The sequence below is a fragment of the Vanessa cardui genome, chromosome 30 (genome assembly GCF_905220365.1).
Source record: "Vanessa cardui chromosome 30, ilVanCard2.1, whole genome shotgun sequence".
NCBI lineage: Eukaryota > Metazoa > Arthropoda > Insecta > Lepidoptera > Nymphalidae > Vanessa > Vanessa cardui.
This window is the reverse complement of record NC_061152.1, coordinates 5985605-6000546: the sequence shown is the minus strand read 5'-3', so window position 1 is coordinate 6000546 and position 14942 is coordinate 5985605.

Sequence of the window (14942 nt, the reverse complement as noted above, 5' to 3'; positions counted from 1 at the left end):
TTTGAATTATTGGCATTTTGTAGCCAATACCATCACCACAAAGCCGACATGCTCGATATATTTGATATGTCGTTTGTTTCTCTATCTTTGAATTAATGAAACCATCCATTTTCTCATTGCTTCACAAAATGTACACAATATCAATATTGGCCGAGTAGTTGCCGCTTCGACGCCATTAATTATGTTGACAGATTATTTTAATAATTGTCTTTTTTCTTATATGACTTCTCATAAGCGGCCATTATCTTTTTTTTGTTTTCTAAAATTAGTTATTTACTTTATTTATTAAATTGTAACAATTTAATAAATTACAATCATAAATCCCCTTTAATTTTTACCACATCTACGGCTGGATCTCTTTAAAATGAGACCATAACCGATTTTCAACCGACTTCCAAAAGGAGGAGGTTATCAATTCGTCTGTATTTTTTTTTTTTTTTTTTTTTTTTTTTTTTTTATGTTTGTTACCTCATAACTTTTCACTGGGTGGACCGATTTTGATAATTTTTATTTTGTTTGAAAGGTAGTGCTTCCCGTGGGGTCCCATTTTTTTTATTTTTTTTTCCGATGATGGTATCCATGTGAAAACGACATAAGTCTTAAATTTGCATTATGTATATGCGCGACAAATAGGTGAATAACTGAAAATCACGTTAACCAATTTTGATAATTCTTTTTTTATTATAAAATATATACTTCAAGGGTAATTTGGTGAAAGTTTGGTAAGGTTCTGAGCACAGGATCCATGACAAAGTAACGGAACGGAAGGGAACGGAACAATTCTGAGGAGCACGTTAGCGATACTCGGTCGAATCTTTTATTTATAGGTTATTTGGATATTTGATTCACCTTCCGTAATGTGGTTATGTTTATGTAATTATCATAGTCGAATATTATAATCAACTAGCTACCCACCCCGGCTTCGCACGGGTGCAATACTGATACTAAATATACTACAGAATTTGTTTATATACGACATCATATCGCAAACTTCTAAAATTATCAGTGTTTCTTTACTATATTGTTCATGTTTTATATACACAAACCTTCCCCTTGAATCACACTATCTTTTAAAAAAAACCGCATCAAAATCCGTTGCGTAGATTTAAAGATATAGGGACAGAGAAAGCGACTTTGTTTTATACTATGTAGTGATGGAACTCCTATACGGCTCGCAGTTAGGGTGCGATATGGGGCAGAATTTCTTACTATCTTTAATCAAATTTTGTGTATGTGATGTGATGTCATATGATGTACGAAATATAGTTGGTCTTTTTCAAAGTTTTTTTGCTGAGTTCGATTACAGCTCTTTCGAGGGATCCTTGTAGTTAACGCCGCGTGACGTATTAAATCCGCATTTTCGAAAGTCTATTTTTGCTTTATTCGCAAGTTTCCTTTGAAATTGTCCTCGAAGTAGTTTCTGACTCATATAAACGGAACGTTTAATCTATCCATATTAAAAAAAATTAGTTAGTGTTGACTAACTAATTTTTTAGCTGATGTTGATCAGCTTCACTTAAAATCAAAAAATAAATAAAATTTTAACAAAAAGAAAAACCGACTTCAAACAAAACACTATTTTAAAACAAATGAATATGCACGAAAAAGTAATAAAAATAATTGCGTATTCAACATATTTTTTAGAGTCTTCCTAAGTTAAATGAAATGAAAAATATTAGACTACTTAAAAGTCGATTAACGATTATATCATGTAGTTATAATTATTGTTATATTTGGAGTCGGTGTCAGCCAATAAAACCCTACAGTATATCTAACAAAAAACAATACGAGAATACTTTGACAAATATGTTTTTTACAAATTACCTTTTACACAATAATATACTGGATCAATCAAGGGGCTCGTATCGCTTCTTTCTTTTGATTGTTGGGGCAAGGGCACCGTGGCTGACACCGGCTCCAAATATACCAATAACTATAACTACATGATATAATCGTTAATCGACTTTTAAGTAGTCTAATATTTTTCATTTCATTTAACTTAGGAAGACTCTAAAAAATATGTTGAATACGCAATTATTTTTATTACTTTTTCGTGCATATTCATTTGTTTTAAAATAGTGTTTTGTTTGAAGTCGGTTTTTCTTTTTGTTAAAATTTTATTATGTTTAGAAGATTCCTTTACTCATACAACTGGCTAGAACAAATAATAAAAAAAACAAAAGCGCGCGAAACTGAATTTAACTTCCGCCCTCCATTGATTTTTCTATTTCAGGTGCGGACTGTTGTTAAAAGTGTTATTTGCGTTTTATTTGGATTTGTATGTTTAACTGAGTGAGTAATTTACTTGAAAATGTATGATTTGGTGATTTATTCATGTACTATGAGCTATTTTTAGTTTGTTAGTAAATTGTTTAAATTAATTCTATATTCTTGTCTTTTTTGAATCTACTTCAATTCTGTACGCTAAATATGTATTAATTATTATCACTCTTTTTGTATTGGCTATACACGCTTACTCGCAATATGTCAACTTATCAAATTAATGAAACAAACCGCGCTTATAGAGATTAATTTGCTCACGACCTAAACGTCGTAACAACAACAACAGCCTGTAAATTCCCACTGCTGGGCTAAAGGCCTCCTCTCCCTTTGAGGAGAAGGTTTTGGAAAATATTCCACCACGCTGTTCCAATGCGGGTTGGTGGAATACACATGTGGCAGAGTTTCTATGAAATTTGTCACATGCAGGTTTCCTCACGATGTTTTCCTTCACCGCTGAGCACGAGATGAATAACAAAGACAAATTAAGCACATGAAACAGCGGTGCTTGCCTGGGTTTGAACCCGCAATCATCGGTTAAGATGCATGCGTTCTACCCACTGGGCCATCTCGACTCAACGTCGTAAACGCCTGGAATTTCATGGTACCTACATTTCTGTAAAATATTAAAAATAATATCCCTTTTTCTTAATAACAATAAACCGTTTTAACTTCAATTTATCAGTAGAACAACAATTTACTTTATTTACTTGACTATTGAATGCTATTATAGTTAACTAGTTTAGGTTTCGCCCGCAGGTTCAATCTCTTTTTGGGAGCGTTCAAGTATTACGTAACGCAATTTTTGAAAAATCAAAATCAAAATCAAAATAAACTTTATTCAAGTAGGCCTCTACAAGCACTTTTGAATCGTCATTTTACAATTAAGTGAAGCTACCACCGGTTCGGAAAGTAGATTCTACCGAGAAGAACCGGCAAGAAACTCAGTAGTTACTCTTTTTCAACATTCAAAAAATACAGCGTCATGTTAATTAAATACAATTATTTCAATTAATGTATCCTGCTTGGAAGTCAACAGGTATTAACTCCACGCTTTTTTATCATCTACAAAATCTTGTATCGAATAGTATGCTTTTTCTACCAATGTATTTTTAACAAACGATTTGAATTTACTAAACGGCAAAGTTAAAAATTTCTGCGGAATTTTATTATAGAAACGGATACCTTGCCCCAAGAAGGATCCATTGACTTTGCGGAGTCGGAAACTTGGCGTTATAAGTTTATCCTTACTTCTAGTGCATATACAATGATTATCACTGATTTTATCAAAGTGATCAATGTTACTGTGAATATACATGATATTGTTGTAAATATATTGCGACGCAACAGTAAGTATTCCTACTCTGTTAAAAACATCCCGAAGAGAGTCTCCAGCTCCAAGATTATAAATAAACCGAATTGCTCTCTTTTGTAAAATAAAGACAGATTCAATATCTGCAGCGTTACCCCAAAGTAATATGCCATATGACATAATACTGTGAAAATAACCAAAATAAACTAAACGAGCGGTATCAATATCAGTTAGTTGTCTAACTTTTCTAACCGCGTATGTTGCGGAGCTGAGTCTTCCTGTTAGGGATGATAAATGAGAAGTCCACTGAAGTCTGGAATCCAATTCTATTCCTAAAAACACCGTAGTATCAGCTACTTCAAGACGGTCACCATTTAAAGATATATTATAATTTTGCTTGCTAACATTAGGTAGGGTAAAAACTACACATTTTGTTTTTTGAGCGTTCAAAACTAAATTATTTACCGTAAACCAATTGTGTATCTGTGATAATGCACCGTTCACATCGTCATAGTCATTTTTTTTCCTGTCAACCTTAAAAATCAGCGAAGTATCGTCAGCAAACAACACTATATCACAAATACCCTTAACATAGAAAGGAAGATCATTTATATATACAAGGAATAGAAAGGGACCCAAAATTGAACCTTGTGGAACTCCCATTTTTAACGTAGATCCAGAAGACTTTATTCCATTAATGAAAACTTGCTGGATTCTTTGACTTAAATATGAAGCGATGAGATCAAGAGCTTTACCTTTAACACCGTAATATTTGAGCTTATAAAGAAGCGTTTCGTGTTCTACACAATCGAATGCTTTAGATAAATTACAGAATACTCCAATAGCGTTCTGTGATTTCTCCCGAGCATCGTAAATATGTTTGAGAAGCGCAATTCCCGCATCAGTTGTCGAGCGACCTCTTCTAAAACCGAATTGCTCACCATGAAAAATAGCATTTGTACCGAAATGGACGAGAAGTTGATTTAAAATAATTTTTTCGAAGATTTTACTTAAGGATGGGAGTATTGAAATAGGCCTGTAATTACCGGGATCGCTTCTGTTTCCAGTTTTAAAAAGTGGTAAAACTTTACTACATTTTAACAAGTTAGGAAATGAACCCGTGTCCAAACTCTTGTTAAAAATTACTGCTATATACGGAGCAATATCGTATATGATGTTATTAAAAAATTTTACCGAAATGCCCCATATGTCGTTAGTTTTTTTAATATTTACAGTTTTAAATACTTTTATGACATCTATTGCAGAAACCGTTTCAAATGAAAAATCAATAACGCATTTAGAAACACTATTATTTAATAACCTAGCTGCATTTGATGTAGATGATTTTAAATGAAATGTTATTTTATGGGGTACTTTATCAAAAAATGATTCAAATAAATTAGCAACCTCTAATTCAGAACTCGTGTATCTACTACCTGTGTTCAATTCTATTGGTATCATTTCCTTTTTGGGTTTTCCACTAACACTACTAATAACATCCCATGTGGCTTTAATTCTATTATCAGAATTCAGGATTTTTTTCTTTAAATATAAGGACTTAGCAGAAATGCATACTGTTTTAAAAATTTTGGAATATTTAATGACGTATTCTAAAAAGGCTACGCTTCGATTCCACCGCCTCATATCATATAAGTCGTATAATTTATTTCTACTTTTATAAATACCAACAGTAGCCCAGTCACTAAACTTTAATTTTGTGTTACTATAACATGATTTCATTTTAAATATATTGTTAAATTCTTTTAGTATTACTTCAAAAAATGAATTATAAAGCTCATTTGGATCCTGTGTCGTAAGATCTAGATTAGACAATTTATACGCCACAATATCTTTAAAACAATGTAATTTGTTAGCCGTTATTGGCCTGTATGTTATTTTTTTTAAATGATTTATTTCTTTGTGTTTTAATGAAAACTTCTGACCACAATGGTTTGAAGTTAAATTATTTATAATTGATACTTCATATATTTCACAGTCACAGAACACATTATCAATACACGTAGAAGTGCCGTCGGTTATTCGCGTCGGTTCATTAACTCTATGAGTTAAATTAAATGACATAAACAAGGCGACCAACCGAACACTTAACGTAGTTTCTTTAAGTAAGTCGACGTTAAAGTCCCCACATACAATTATATATTTATTAGTTTTACATAGCTTTTTAAGAATGTCCTCCATAGTGGTTTCAAACAAATAATAATCTCCCGATGGGGGCCGGTACACGCAGACTATAATGTACTGTGGAAATTCCACGCAGGATAGTTCGATAGTACGTTCGATAGAGAGGGCCACAATATCTTTTCGAGATTTACAAACGATATCATTCCGTACTAATATTAATGAGCCACCACGAATAGCACTCCCTCTTACGAACGCACTTGACAGTTTAAAGTTTGAAATATTAAATATGTCAAATTTTTTAACCCAATGTTCTGTGAAACAAAATACATGTATTTTATAACACTCCGAAAATAATTCTATTTCATGATCTTTGCCACCTATGCCCTGTATATTTTGATGTATAATATTTAAGTAAGAGGGCGCAGATGTTGTCGTTTTATTTAGTTTAAACTATTAATTTGAGTATTTTTAATTTTGTCGGTGTTAATATAAATTAAATTATTATTTTTATTATACATATGATCCTTGGTAACATTACTTGTAAAATAATTTTAAGATTTTCGACCCCCCCCCCCTCCTCCTCTTGTAACGCACCGTAACGTTTTTCTGTACTCCCCCTCCCACTCTCGTTACGTAACACTCAAGTGACCATTTTTACCCTTAAGTCGCAAAAAGTGTGTTACCCCGTGAAATATAAACAAAAAGGTTTGCCAACTTGCGAGAACAAATCAAAAATGACGACTAGACTAATACAATCAAGGGATTCCCCGTAAAACGTAAATGAAAAGGGTTGCCAATTTTGGAGATTTAATTCCCTAATTTTTTTATTTAAAAAAACAATGTTATGTAACGTGTTGTAAGAAAGACCCCCTCCGCTTCTGTAATGCATCGTAACGTTTTACGAGACCGCCCCCTCCCCCCAAACTGCGTTACGTATTACTTGAACGCTCCCTTTGTGGTTGGTTATTATAATATGTTAGGCAAAACAAGTAGCCTGTACTGTTTTCAGTATGAAAAGTAAATTTATTAACTTAAATCCTTTCTTAGATAAAGAAGGATTATTGAGAGTTGGATGTAGAATTAAGCATGCGAATATTGAAAGTGATATGAAGACTCCGCTAATCATACCTCACGAAGGTCATTTAACAAACTTGCTAATAGACCAAGCGCATAGAAATACATTTCATGGTGGTACAAGGTTGACTCTATCACGCCTAACGGCCTGGCCACGGGGACCGGCGGCGCGAACGGCGGTGCGAATTGCGAATTGACAATTCGCGCGGCGCCGTTTGCAGGCCACGGGCAGAGGCGTTCGCCGCCGCGAATAGTGAACACGTCCGACGGCAAAATGTCTTTATCTAAGTTATCTCGATATTGTTTAGATAGTAATCGCTTTTTGGTTCAACACCTAATATTTGGAAGTGATTGTGGAGTACATGGCTTAAATAAAAATTGGGGTATAGACGAGGAATTCCACAAGAAATACGAGAATTCGCCGCGAATGCCGCCGACTCTGTGGTTTACGCCGCTTCGCCGGTCGCCTTTCGCACCGCGCTAATATTCGCCTAGGCGAATTTCCCATGGCCAGGCGGTAACTTTTAATCAGTCATTAACATTAATTTCAATTATTGTTATTATAATATTACAATAGTCAAAAAATATATATTATTGTAGCTTAAGTTACTCCTTATTATATCAGTTATCTGCCAGTGAAAGTCTCGTCAAAATCGGTCCAGCCGTTCCAAAGAATAGTCGGAACAAACAAAAAAATTGTAAAAAAAAATTTTTTGTATACATACATGTATGTATACAAGGTACATATATCATGTACTTACTGTGTATATATACATACATGCATTGAGTAAAAAAGGACTATTTTAATATTACAAACAGACACTCCAATTTTATTATGTGTATAGATGTAACTGAACTTGTGGTCAGTTCTGCTAGCTAGCGCAAAAATAAGATAGCAGGCAGTCGAGCCGAGCGTACGTAGGTATCGAATACTATGCCTACATAAATATTTCGGTACACATTCAGAAAGGCATATTTTATAATCTGAACGTAATCTTTGGAATATATAACATAATACATCAAAATTATCAAAACCTGAAATGTGTTGTTTAATGACGAATTGACGTTACATCATTAATTAATTAATTATATGTACCTAAATAAATAAAAACAAAAAAAAAAAATTCGTGTTTATGAAGGTGAACCTTCACAATCAGAAAATTTTATTTTTATTTCTTCCCACAACCTCTTCACTACATGTTTAAATTTATGCTGTCGATGACCAGATGTCCAAATATAAATATAAATATATGGTGGTCTAGCTAATATTTCAGCAATATTAAAGTTTCGGTATTCATTTTTCGCCGCGAAAAAAACTAAACTCTTTTGATCCCAACGCGAATTCGCCGCGACCGCGCCGTCTGACTCATAGTTTTCGTTTAGCTCGCCGGCCGCGCCGCAGATCGCGCGCGCGATTCGCGCGTTACAATTCGCCGGTCGCTTCGCCGGCCGCCGTTGCGCGTGGCATGCTCAGAACATGGCTATACGTTTGTTTCATTCGCAAGACGCTTCGCCGTTCGCTCCGCGCGAATATTCGCGTCCGCGAATTTCCCGTGGCCAGGCGGTAACTTGTCAGTATTCATTTTATTATTTCGAAAATTTTGCTTGCCCGTGGAAACTATCCATCGCGAGTAATAATTCGTATATGAGAACTAGCCGAGTCAGACCTTAGGCTACAATATATTATCCTAAGATATGGAAATAAATGATGTTTTATGTAGTTACAAATACATTCAGGACTGGCCATTGTACTTGGCACACATTTAGGTCTCACTTCTTTTGTCGTTGCAGTCAACAACCAAGGCTTATATCTTAATATTGTACTTGGCTTGCATTTTACATTTATGTTTTTGATGGGATATCATTAATTTTTGTACATAAATTATTAGGATGTACGTATTTGAAACCAAGTAACCAAATAAATACCAAATGGTTTTTGTTAAAACACTTTATTTTTCTCCGTTTACATGGTATAATTGTCTTTTTTTGTGATGTTTTCTATAGTTTCTTGTATCTTAAATATTCGGGAGAATTGCCCACTCAGTAACCGGTTATTTTTCTGTTTATTCTAATTTTGACTAAGTCGGGGTGGTATAATGTCCGTATACTACTATTGAGCACTCTTGTATCTTGATTTTGATCTAAAGATCAGAAATGATGAAATGTACTTTATCTAAGGTTTTGACTCTGGAGAATCCAACGTAAGCCTGCTCTTTACTAAATATAGAGGAACCTATGTCGAGAAGAGCACTGTCAAGGCTAAGGGCCTTGTGAATAATGGATAATAATAGCATATGCTAAGCAAATATTGAATCTTTCTCTGTGATTATATTATGTGTAAGAGACGTGGTCGGGTTTACAGCTTTCATCACAATCAAACTATTACTAATATTAGCAATTTACTGTTTTTTAAAGATTAATACAATATGGCGTTTCTATGCCAATGCTCGTTTATAAACTTTCCGAATGAATCAAACGGATATCCACAACTACAGCTTTTTATAATAAATTAATGCGGTTACTGCAAATAAATACTTGAATATAGTTTTAATATTAAGAATGAATATTTATTTTTATCCTAATTATTAATTTAGCTTATATTAATGTAACTTGAATTACTTAAAAACATATGAACCAACATTTTTATTACATAGTCCGTTATGACACATTACAGTTGGCGCTGTAAGACGAATCCCAAATAAAGTTTTACTTATTGCATAACAGTGTTTTCCTTTGTATTCGCATAATTACCTACCTGTATTCGAAATTTGAGCTTTCTAGGTCATCTGGAAGGGGGAAATAGTTTTGATCTATAGGTCAGTCAGTGATATAACCATTTAAGATATGAATATGAAATTTAAGAGTACATATCTATCTCGCCAGTCTCAATATATGAGTTTGATGTTATATGAATTTGACATATTTATGTCAATATTTTTTTGAGTTATGAGGGGGTCAAAAGTGGCTCCAAATGGTTCGGGTAATATTACACACGGTGCTGCTCGCCAGTACTGTTACTAGTACTTATAAATATTAGACTACTTAAAGGTCGATTTACGATTATATAATGTAGTTTTAAGTATTGCTATATTTGGAGTCGGTGTCATAGTAATTCGCCGCCATTTTCATACAAATACTAACTTAAATTGCGGAGGAATAATTTGATCTGAAAAGATGCATTCAATTTAATAAAGCAAATTACATGACAACTTCCGATTGTAATAATTATTTCATATATTATGTCTTAAAATAAATTTATTTTATTATTTATATTAAAAAAAATGCCAAAGTGATGCTTAGAGCTAGCAACACCGACATACGGAAAGTAGGAAATGGGCCAACAGCACAGATTCAACTAAATAGACAATTCTGATTGATTTTCAATATTTTTTTAAAAACTTAAAATTATTAAAATATTTTTTATTATAATATGCTAAAGAATTAACTGACTTTAAAAAAAATATAAAGAAAATATTTAAGCATTATGCCAATAAAAAAGAAAAATCAAACGTTACCGCGTGACTAGATTTAAATTTTGCTAGCCAAGTTCAAGTAAGCGAACTGGCGAGCAGCGTCGTTGTTTCTTCTATTGTTTCATAACTCAAAAACTTTTTGAGGTATACGGGTCAAATTTGGCTCTTATATTGAGACTTGCTAGGTACTTGTGTGTTCCAAATTATTATAACTTTTGATTGTGTCTCGTGTCCTAATAAACATTTATTTCGTTCCAAATGTCATCAACGTATCTTCGGCGATTTTCATATTAAAGTCAAAAATCGTCACTATTATCACTGTAGCGTTGAATAAACGCATTACTCGCTTCATGCATAGTTGGTCAAAGCACCGCTATGCGTGACGTCGACTTCACCCCGTTCGTTAGTCGTTTTCTGATACCGACGCCGAGAGGCTGCGTGCGCACCGTTTGATATTCGTTGCTATGCAACGCTTTTGCTTATGACGCTTAATTCTTCTTATATTTCTTAGTTATTCTATTTTCTTACTTAAACGCTATAACTGTACCTTCGCTATATCTTTCTTGTATATACCTTCTGTGCTTGTGAAAATATATGTGTGTAAAAACTATATCGTTTAATTTATCGCTGCTTAACTTTTCCTGTTATAGTTAAATTCAACTATAAGTGGTGACCCGTACGAACACTCGCACCATTTTAGACTGTGTTACCTACGTTGCAATTAACAGTAATAAGTAAAATGGCAAACAATAGCGCGAAGGAAGAAGTGTGCCGCGTTGGCGTCAAGGTGCCGCCATTTTGGCCGAACGAACCGGCATTGTGGTTTGTACAATTAGAAGGACAATTTGCCTTGTCTAATATAACGGCGGATGGCACGAAGTTCTATCACGTTATCGCCAATTTGGACTACAAATATGTATGCGAGGTAAAAGATGTAATCACGAATCCGCCGGCAGAAAATAAATACGAAAAAAAAAAACAGAATTAATTTCGCGGTTGTCGGCGTCGCAGGAGCAAAGGGTAAGACAATTACTTACCCACGAAGAGTTAGGAGATCGGAAACCCTCTCAATTTCTTCGACATCTGCGAAGCTTAGCTGGAGCTGAGGTACCGGACGAATTCATACGTTCGCTGTGGACGAACCGATTGCCTAGTCACGTTCAGGCGATTATTGCAACACAAGCCGACCTCCCTCTCGACACGGTGGCGCAAATTGTAGATAAGATCCACGAGGTATCTCTGCAACCTCAGGTAGCAGCAACATCGACGTCGACTTCAATACCGTCAGGATGTCCAACGACACTCATAGAAAAGCTTGTTCAGCGAGTCGACGACCTGTTACGGCAAGTTGCGGAACTATCCATCAGGTCCCGCTCGCGTTCGAGAAGTCGAGCGCGATCTCCTCGCTGGCGTCGACGGTCCCGGAGCCGCTCTAATGCTGGCTCGGGGCATTGCTGGTACCATCGCCGTTTCGGCAACCAGTCGACGAAGTGCCGCTCCCCGTGTTCGTTTCACTCGGGAAACGAACCAAGCAGTCAGTGAAGGCGGCAACGCGTGACTGTGATAGTGTAGCTGGTGGCCGCGTTTTCGTAACGGACTGTAAGACTAAAGTGCAGTATTTAATAGATACAGGTTCTGACCTTTGTGTATATCCACATAAGTATATTCGAGATAGGAAGCGTATAAAGACAGACTATCAGCTGTTCGCAGCCAATGGGTTCACAATAAATACTTTCGGCTGGGTGAACATTTCCTTAGACTTTGGACTCAGGCGTGCTTTTACGTGGCGTTTTGTCATAGTTGACGTCACTAAACCTATTATAGGCATAGACTTTTTATCGCATTATAATTTGCTTGTGGACGCTAGACACCATCGCTTAATAGACAATATTACCTCACTAAGTGCTCTTGCTAAACCTGCATCACATGTTGTGTGCCAAATTAAATCTTTTACAGGTACTTCGCGATACCATGACCTATTTTCGCAGTTTCCGGATATTACTAGACCCGCTGGAGACCTGTCTCCGCGTGAGGTCAAGCACAACACACTCCACTACATACGCACGACTTTCGGACCTCCAGTTTACAGCCGTCCTCGTCGTTTAGCACCGGATAGACTCCGGATTGCTATCAAGGAGTTTGAGGATATGGTAAGAGCAGGTATCGCAAGGCGATCCGATAGCCCGTGGTCGTCCCCGTTACATCTCGTGCCTAAGAAAAACAATGAGTGGCGGCCATGCGGAGATTACCGTGCACTTAACGCGCGCACAATACCTGACCGATACCCAGTCCGCCATATAGGTGATATAGCACATAATCTTGCCGGCTGCACAGTATTTAGTAAAATTGACCTAATCCGGGCGTATAATCAGATCCCGGTCAACATTGCTGATATACCTAAGACTGCTATAACTACTCCGTTCGGAATGTTTGAGTTTCCATATATGAGTTTTGGTCTACGCAATGCTGCTCAAACATTCCAACGCTTCATAGATGAAATACTCAAAGGTTTGGACTTCTGTTTTCCCTATATTGATGACATCCTTGTGGCCTCCCAGGACGAGACGCAGCACCGAGAACACCTGAAGCAAATCTTTCGGCGTTTACAGGACCACGGTGTCGTGATCAACGCTTCGAAAACCGTATTAGGGGAGCCACAGGTGGAGTTTCTGGGGTACGTCGTCTCTGCAGAAGGTACGAGGCCGCATCCTCAAAAGGTGGAAGCTATACAAAAATTCTCGCAACCCAAGACCATTAGGGAACTACGAAGATTTCTGGGTATGACAAATTTTTACCGTCGTTTTGTTCCTAGCGCAGCAAGGACACAAGCCCCATTGCACGAGCTACTGTCTGGTCCAGCTATCAAAGCCAGTACACCTATTGTTTGGTCAACCGAGCTTCAGAAGGCATTCGAAGCGTGTAAGGCAAGTCTAGCTCAAGCTACACTTTTAGCACACCCGCATCCAACAGCTGAACTAACTCTGTGGACAGATGCTTCAGAAAACGCGATCGGCGCTGTACTCCAGCAGAAAATAGACTCCGCGTGGCAACCGCTTGCTTTCTTCTCCAAAAAGCTCAGTAGATCACAACGAAAATATAGTCCCTTCGACAGAGAATACAGTTAGAAGTAATGAAGATCGCCGTACTCGATCAGGTCGAAGAGTACGTTTTCCCGACGTTTTTCGACCTTAACGGTCTCCGGGGGGGCTGATGTAGCGTTGAATAAACGCATTACTCGCTTCATGCATAGTTGGTCAAAGCACCGCTATGCGTGACGTCGACTTTACCCCGTTCGCCAGTCGTTTTCTGATACCGACGCCGAGAGGCTGCGTGCGCACCGTTTGATACTCGTTGCTATGCAACGTTTTTATTATTTGGCTTAATTCTTCTTATATTTCTTAGTTGTTCTATTTTCTTACTTAAACGCTATAACTGTACCTTCGCTATATCTTTCTTGTATATACCTTCCGTGCTTGTGAAAATATATGTGTGTAAAAACTATATCGTTTAATTTATCGCTGCTTAACTTTTCCTGTGATAGTTAAATTCAACTATTGACTATTAATAAATATCAGCCTGTTCCATTACAATGCCCATAACTCGCCTCGTATCCGCGGCGCCGCGTGGACATTAATATTTTAGTGCGATGATAATTCTATGTAAAAATTATGATATTACAAAAATAAATTCGACACCTTTGCAATACATGACAAAAGTTTTACCGAAAATGATCATACAGCGCCATCTGCCGGTGCGCAAACGTTAACTCAGTGTTTGAATCAACCCGGGTTACTGCTGTTGTCCGTCGTTACCGACAACCATAGAAGCGAGAGACAGCAGACTTGTCTATAATTTATTGAAAAAAAGTGTATTATTATGCAGCAAAATATGAATGAGCACCAAAGTACAAATGTACAAAACTAAGCTTCAAACTTCATGTTTATTCTCGTTTTTAAATAAAATTGATTATCATTTTCACGCGCAATGCTTATACTAAATATATTACAGAATCGCTTATTATAGGCCCCGAGTGCATCGCAAGTGGCGCCGCCCTCGCGGATCAATCGGAAAGTTAGTAGATGGTTGTGTGGCCATGTGGTGACAACAGTCGTTCGGAGTGAACTCTTCATTAATTTACAGCTATGAACAAAACAACACAAAAATTATATTTTTATAAAACAAGTACCACAGCATCAGTGTCATACATCATGCTTTGAGGAAAGCGAAAGAGCAAAGCATTAATTTAAGTAGTACAAGTGAAATTGCTGTGAAACTAGAATCTACAATTGCTCTAAAAATACTTAATTAGTATCTGATACACCAAGTCGAGCAAAAAAAGCGGCACGGCCGTACCATCCTTTTCTCGAAGCAATTCAGGCCATTTTCGACCCCCTGTAACTTCGTTGTGGATAAAACTAGAAGACTGAATTTTCAATAACCATGTAGGCACGCACGCATCGCATGTTTTCATGCGATGGCCGAGTTAATATATTTATATAAAACATTAAAGATTTTTAAGATTGAGATGCGTCACTATAAGAGGCTGTCAATAATTACGTAACAACTTAATGCTTCGAGTACTGAGATTCCAGACACAATTGATTTTCAATTGTTATGGACCACGATCGTGGTCTTAGGGAGTGGACGTATTAAGACAGGAA